The sequence below is a fragment of the Varroa destructor genome, unplaced genomic scaffold (genome assembly GCF_002443255.2).
Source record: "Varroa destructor unplaced genomic scaffold, Vdes_3.0 BEIS01000002.1, whole genome shotgun sequence".
In the NCBI taxonomy this organism is placed as follows: Eukaryota; Metazoa; Arthropoda; class Arachnida; order Mesostigmata; family Varroidae; genus Varroa; species Varroa destructor.
Genome location: NW_019211455.1, coordinates 43,594,072 through 43,601,863, shown reverse-complemented (window position 1 = coordinate 43,601,863; position 7,792 = coordinate 43,594,072).

Genomic DNA, 7,792 nt, shown 5'->3' with positions numbered 1-7,792 from the left:
GTCTATCAAGACTTGAGTTGACTCGTTAACCTTATGTAGGTAGTATTAACGTAGGACGAAAAAAACAGCAAACACTCACAAGAACAACGATCGATTTGCTATTTTTTTTTTGGCTAAGATTTTTTACGATTCTTTACTAACGGTAGCTGAAAACGCCCACCCGAACGTGGCGTTCGCTCAGTGCACGTTTAAGCACATCAGAAGAATACGCTAGCTGTCAATAGTAAATCTTCCGTCTTCTCTTCGGTCCAGATCGTTAAACGGCGCCAGTTTTTACTCCAGTTGTAAGGGTATCTAGAGCATACGATCACACGACTAGTTCCAGTTGCTACAACGGGTTATAGGGGAAACCCAATCCGAATATGGGCTGCATTAGTTAACCACTATCTTGTGAAGTTTTTTTCCGCTCTGTGTTTCTACTACATTTCACTATCGACATATGGTATTTATTCGAAAGCGGATTTTGGCTCGTGCGTCAAAGTGACTAAGCAAACGGTGAAACGAACCAAGTTCTTTAAATATACTGAAAAATCAACCGAAACTCGAAGACGTTATGTCGTTCCCTTTAAGAGTTAGAGGGTCGACGATGGTTGCAATGATGACCAACATGGTTTGACGTCAAAGCGTCAATAATAGTAATTATATCATATCGTATTGAACTAAACAAACAAGATCTTCTTTTGACGTATCTGGCCGTCACTGTCTGGCGAGTTTATACATCACATGGCCGTTTAGCTGGTAGAAGATGCGGAGTCGCCTAACTGAGATCACCCAGTAGCTAAGCATGCTCATACAGAGACAAATAACAGATCATGTTATTGCAGCGGATAGTCGATTTCTAATACGCAGGTATATTTCTATACTGTCCAGGTTGATATGATGGTTGGTCAATCTGCCGTACACTTATAATATTTACAGACCTTCAAAGCAATCGACGTGGTGGAAAACCAGCCGATTCAATGCTGTAGTACATTAGCGAAGAACAAGTTAAAGGACGGATGTCGCGTCGGCATAGCAATACTCGCCAATGTACTGCGTAGAAGTGGAAGCGGTCCAGCACGAAAAAGCCCGAAACTCAGGACTCTAACGCTGGCAGTGTCAGAAAGAGGCGGTATATGCAGTGTTGCTGCAGGGCGCTGGTTTGTGTGATGAACTGATAGTGACGATCGTACCGGTGCGACGCGAAGAAATAAAATACCTTTCTACCGGAAGCCAGCCCAACCGGAAATCGATGAAGTTACCCCATATATGTTGGCATTGATCAGACGAGCACAAGTCGACAGACAACACGACGCCGGCTCAAATGGGTCTACGAGTTCGGTATTCAGTGGATGATATCGGCGGCGAAGCACATCCCGGGGATGGGGTGCACTGTTGGTCTAAAAGAGAGATGTGGGGAAAGAAATACCCCTCGAAACATGCGTTGTGACCCATATTTCATAATCGCTGCATCCGCCCACGATACTGTGGTACTTATTATCGGGGAATAGAGAGTCAGCTTTCGAGAATGAGTGACACCAACCGTTCTTGCGAAATAAAGTCTGTACAAGGTGAACGATAAGGTCTAGAACATTGTGTGTACAAAGTGTTTTATATGGAACTTTCGGTTAGAATTTAAAGGGTAGAGACATTACGCATATCATACCTTCTCCCGCAATCGTTTCTTTTGCCAGCAACTTGGTATTGGTAATATTCTAAGTACTGTTGTCGCTGTCTTTGGAACTCTCACTACAACCTTATAGGTCAAAGGTTTCTATTAAGTTATATATATCTACAATTATCTCGCTTACTATACATTATTATCATGTGGTGCTAACGCAAGCGTAATTCGTCGACGAACCGTATCCGGCCGGTTGAGATCACACATATAGTTTCGTAGTAACTCAGATTTTCTAGTATACTGAATACGGTCATTTTGCCATAAGCATTTAGATTTATCCGACTCTTGTTTGATACTTTTTCTGTGGTACCATGAAATGTTAGTGACTAACTTAATTCCTAGCGCAAAATTGTAAATTTTCTTAACCTAGATCAACTTTAAACGCCATGTCAAGTATCGTTGCGATTAAAAGCTCTTAATTAGATTATAACTGTTGATGAAACAACACTTTTGTTATAGCATATGCCTCATTGTATAGGTGATATTGAACGTTCACGATTTGCTTTCTATCTATAAACGACCAAATGCATACAATGTGGATACGAGTCTGTGTGTTTACACGGCTGCCGAGTGCATAAACGATCTTCGTTTTGTTGTCTGGCTAGCTATTATGACCTCACCCGTAACTGTCATCTAACCGGAAATAGTTTGACCTAGTTGTTGATTGAAGATGATGCAGAGAGAGGAAATGCAGCTCCGCAAACCTATCCAGGCAGGATCACGATCGGGTCATATATGCGCCGCATGACGAACCTCTCTTTCCACATCTGAACTATGTACACTACAAATGTTGCATGTATATATATATATATATATATATATATAGATAGATTGGGCTTTATACTTCGTACTGATTGTTCGATTATTCGGTGGGTTTACGATGCAGTGTCATCCAGACAGTCAGCCAGCCAGTCAGCGAGCGAGGTCCGCAGAACACATCCTTTCCAACGCATCGTTGCTCGGAGCTCTGACCTGCAAAGGGATCTGTTGGTATAGTTACTCGCGTTCGACCAAAACAACATTGCGCACTTGGCACTTCCGGAGAGAAATCGTGCAGACGGCGATATCTTGCCGCATCCGAAGGTATGAGCAATGAGTGTACAGGTAGACATCTCCATAGAAGCAGCCAGCTGTGACCAACAGATTGTGCCAAGTCGAGCTTGTTGTATCCACTCCTTTGAGCTAAGCACGCGGGATGGCATAACGATCCAGAAGCTCCCTTGCTAAGAGAACCGGGAACGGGATGAAGTTAGTGTCGGAATCACACATATCCAACTTTGACAACAATCGAACACGGCGTACATCGAATGCCGGCGACCGGAGACCGGTAGCGGTCTCAGAGGCGGTTCCATAGCCTAGGACCGACCTATGAGCAACCGTTGTTACTGCTCGGGCCGATGGTGAAGACAGTGTTTCGCCTGGCAGCGACGTGAATACGGGGAACCGAACTCACCGTTGAATGCTTCGACAGCGGGTACTCGCTGGAGTCGTCTGCGGCCTCGAAGCGGAACTCAGGGGCTTATGTGCGTCTCTAGTCGAAGTAGTGAGAGCCGATGAGGAAGGGCGGGCTGCACAGTGTTGATGTCACGGGGCCGATTGGTGGCGGGTCATCGCAGACAAACTGACTTCCGCGGGAAGCGACTGATGAGCGAGAGTGCGCGAAAGCAAAGCGTCAGCGGGAAACGATTCATTGAACTGGTTTGAGAAGCAGGCCGTGGATTGACGAATCTAATCGAGTTAATTATAGGATCGTCTGCTATGGATATGTGAAGTAGGTTGGGTTCGGATGAAAGCTAGAATAGAGATTTAAATTTAGTATTGAGAGGACAGGAACGATGACTGCGGAAGACTTTTGGAGAACGAATGCTACCATCTGACAAGGACGAAAGAGTGTACGCAAGAGATGCTGAAATAGCGGTCGAAAATGGCTGGGTACCAATGAGAGTTGTGTAAAACAGCCTCCATCATTCTACGGCAGTGCGGATATTAGCGTGCTTCGTTGAGAGAATGTAATATTGGTATGATAAAATTGCACGTAAATTAGAAAAAAAAAACAGGTGAAGATCTACAACCATGTCTATTCACCTACATGGATAAATAGCATCTGCTTATCTCGTTCGTATGTTCTTCTCCAGAAGAATGATTAAGCTTGATATTGGATATTTTAGGTGCCTCGTCTAGTTCGGTTTGAGGCTAGAACTTGCGGGGTTCTCGCACCGGAAGGCAGCTAAAAGCAGGCAGGAACAACGGAAGTGAGTATTTATTTGCTGGCCTATTATTGCAACCGATGGTATGAACTTGCACAGGTTCGAGTGGAAAGCGGATGACTCTCTGCTATTCGTCGGTCTGCACCCACAGAACAACAGCTTCCGGGTTCAGTCTCGAGCTATTGAGGTTCAGCGCGGCGACTTCAGATTCGCCATCTCTGTCACCTGCGTCGTGTCACTTCGTATGTCGTATTCTGTATTCTAGTTCGTAGGTGAAGTCGACCAGAGCATCTAGTCCAGTACAGACACATGTGACCAAAGGTGTAACTTACTCGCGCCGAAATCAGTACACACAGATAAGCACTACTTTACTCAGCCAGCGGATCCAGTCCAGGGCTTGACCTATAAAGAGACACACGGACAACGCCGTAATATGTAGTTCGTGTTTTTTTGGCTAACAATGCTTCGTTAAAAAGCTTGTTGCAATTTCGACAGCTTGTTGCATCTACAATCTATCACGTAAGCTCCTAATTTTCTTACCTTTCGCCTAAAATGCGGATGGAGCAAGGTCTGCTAGAATTTTGTTCGAATAAACGAATGTAGCAACGATTCGTTCAGTTTCCATCATTTTTTGCGCCATGTTTCACAACGTTGTTTGTGTTTTGCATTCGCTATTAAAATTGTTTAAACGGTTTAAAATTGTTATTAAATTTGTTTAGACGGTTGGCGTATTTTGTCACGCAATGAGACATATCTACGTCCGGATCTGGATATAGACTGCAAACCAAACACGTTATATACTGCGCTCTCACAAGAACTAATAGCAGTGACGATCTGTTTCTCTGATTAAAAAAAAGTTTACGTTGAAAACAGATCACGCTTCGCCGCGCTGGAAGGGGTCTGGCGGCAACGGAACAGAACATAAAACTGGAAATATTGATTTTGTCCATTAGAATATCTAATATGAAAATTGACTCTTTCTGAAAAATCCCCCTTACCGACAACTCTATCACTATATACCCCCGCCGCCGCCGCCGTCGTAACACAACCTAACATGGCGAATACTGCCAGATGGGTACCCCCGCTAACGTCTTGACCTTGAGGCGGACCCACCTCGGCCAAGATTCACGACGTAACGACTAACGATGGACTGTGTGGCGAATGTACGGAACGCTACGATATATAACTATCTGCTAGTTTCGCTTGTCGATTTCTACCCATACAGTGCGCGTATTAACAATATAATGACAAATATGGTAGGAAGAAAGCGATGAAAAACGGCTGCTCGCATCGAAGAGCATCGTGGCTGCCCGTTATATGCCTGCCTCGACATGAGCCAATATTTTCTTATGTCCTATGATGCTAGAGCATAAACGCTCGGTCCAACGTCTTGCGGTGCTTACTAGTAGGAGTTTGGCCGGGCACCGACATGATTCCGCGCTACTGACTTGCTCCAGTCGAGAAGACCATAGAACAAAGACGGTCCGCCGTATTTAGCGAACGCACCTAAAACGATTACGAAATTAGCTCTCGTGTTACTTGAGGCCACAATCCCGTAACGCGATAAAAAAATAAGAGGGCACGAAATACACAGGACGACTTGAGTTCCTTCCAGCGAAGCAGATCGGAGAACAATTTGCTACCGTTTGTCGTACTCCTGGTCGTTCTTCCTGGGTGCATGATCCATTCAGATGATGTACGTTCTTCATGCGAGCGCGTTCATGATGGATGTGCGATGCATGATTGCTACGCGATTGACGATCACTGCGGGCTTCGAGCAGTCGGTAACAATACTATAGCTTACAGCAATCAGAACCCAGAATCTACCCCTAGATCTGACATACACGCTGTGTATTTCGTTCATAATATTTATGAATGATGAAGGTGAGATCTAGTAGTACGGTCAGGCGGGAACAACGAGCCGACAAATCCTACAGAGACGAAGTTGGCACCTGACGTGTCGATCGGTGATTTCCAGTTGAGTGCCCAAGCTAGTTAGAGGCCACGAACTGCAAAAATAAACCCACATTGACCACGACTTAAGACCCACACAGACACGATAAAATATAGTGACTCTGTGTATTACATAGGAATGAGCAAGCAAACGTGAACGTTAGCATGCTCGCTATGTGTGTATCGAATTCACTCAAGTTAAGTCGGCCAAGTTCTTGAAATCGTATTAATAATTACAACCCCTACTAAGGGCCCATTGTTTACAGTACAAACTTCAATAAACGTAACAGCAGATTAAGAATTAGCTTGAGCATGTGCGTTTGCCTGACTGAATCAAGTTCAAGGCTGTATCTAATTAGTGAATATGAATGAATTTAAGTTTGAGTGCCCTAGCCGATACCGGACCTCTCACGTATAGATCGACATTAAAGTACAAAGAATAGCAAAATGACTTAGGAGTCGTAAGGTCCGGCAAAGCTGTGAAAGCGCTCTAATCATATACGGTGCCTCTGAACCTCATCGGCACGGTATTTTCGGGCGGCAACGCAGACGGTACTTAATGGACAGCAAAGGGTGTTGCATAATCCGCCAGTGTCAATGCTATTACCCCGTTACTTCGTCTCCAAAGTATAGGCTCGCATATTCGACCATGCTTCTCTTGCTCAGTCACATAGCGTACAGCTTATATAACGAGTCTATTAACGCGCAACAACGAACTTCCATGAAGTTCGTTTGCATAGGCTCATCGGGAGAATGTCCTCCGAAGTCAACGGAATTTCGCTCGCGGACAACCTTGGCCTGCTGTTGTTTTAAAAGGGGGCCTGGTTGTGTCGCATGACGCAGACGACTTGATTTAGGCATTCTCGTGTCCCAGGACAACGAACACAGAGAATAACCCATTTCATGGCACATCTGTCACTACGTTAGCTTCTTTCTTCAGTCTTTATTTATAGCCGTTAAAAGGATCGCAACGGCGTATACCATATGAATTGAGATCGGTTCTGTAGGTATCCGCAAGTTCACTGGATCGCTCCTGTGTCGAAAGCTTATTCTAAATGAGTCTGATGGTATTAGGAGACGCCGACGCGTAACTGTTAAAGGTCAAGAGCTTTCAAAACTACCTTTCTGAACTAGCAAGTGGTACATGATGGTATGGTAACATGTCTTTCTGCAGCTCAGCGATCTCCAAACGAGGCACTGGAAGATTCTTCAAGTTAAAAAAATTTGCAAATGCCTAACCACTTCCGCGTTTTCACTGAACGATGTCGACCTCCTTTCTTGTCCAATTCGTAAAGCCACTCGAGGCTCATTAACAACTTCATTGCTCGACCGCGGGGTCGCCCTCCACTGGATGCAGTATCAAACTGACGTCATTAGGGTGAACTCACATAGCTGAAAGCCTGCTCTAAGATTTACGCCAGAAGAAATTGAGTCAACTTGTAGTTGACCGATGATTGCGTGAACTTCTTGCACAGTTCACGATTTTCTATTCTATGTCCATGCGTGAAACGCCTAGATCCATTCTATTGTTAACTCAAGTTGTTGTTTTTAGGTACTCGTTGTGCACCCGTGGTGAATAGGCTCGCTAGTGAACTAGTAACAAATCTATAAAGGCTTACTCAGAAAAGGGTCCTGAACTCACAGAATTGTTGCGTAGGAGTATTCGTAGCGCAGGTTCATTGAGCGAAAGAAACAAACTAGAATAGAGTGAGTGGCTGCCAATGCGAACGCTTTTAGTTCAGGCGACCTATCCATCGCCTAGCGTCACATAGGCACACAAACTCTACATCGAAGCAACGAGCGAACTGACACGGAACGCGTCTGAGGTACCAGCAGCGAAGGTGGTAGCCGCGACTCGCAGGCCAAGTTTGTTCCGGTTGTATTTTTAGAGCCTTTAATGCGCGACGACGACAGCGACGTCTTATTGCAGGGTCGTCTACTCCCTCTGCAGACTGCATACATCCACCCCCTC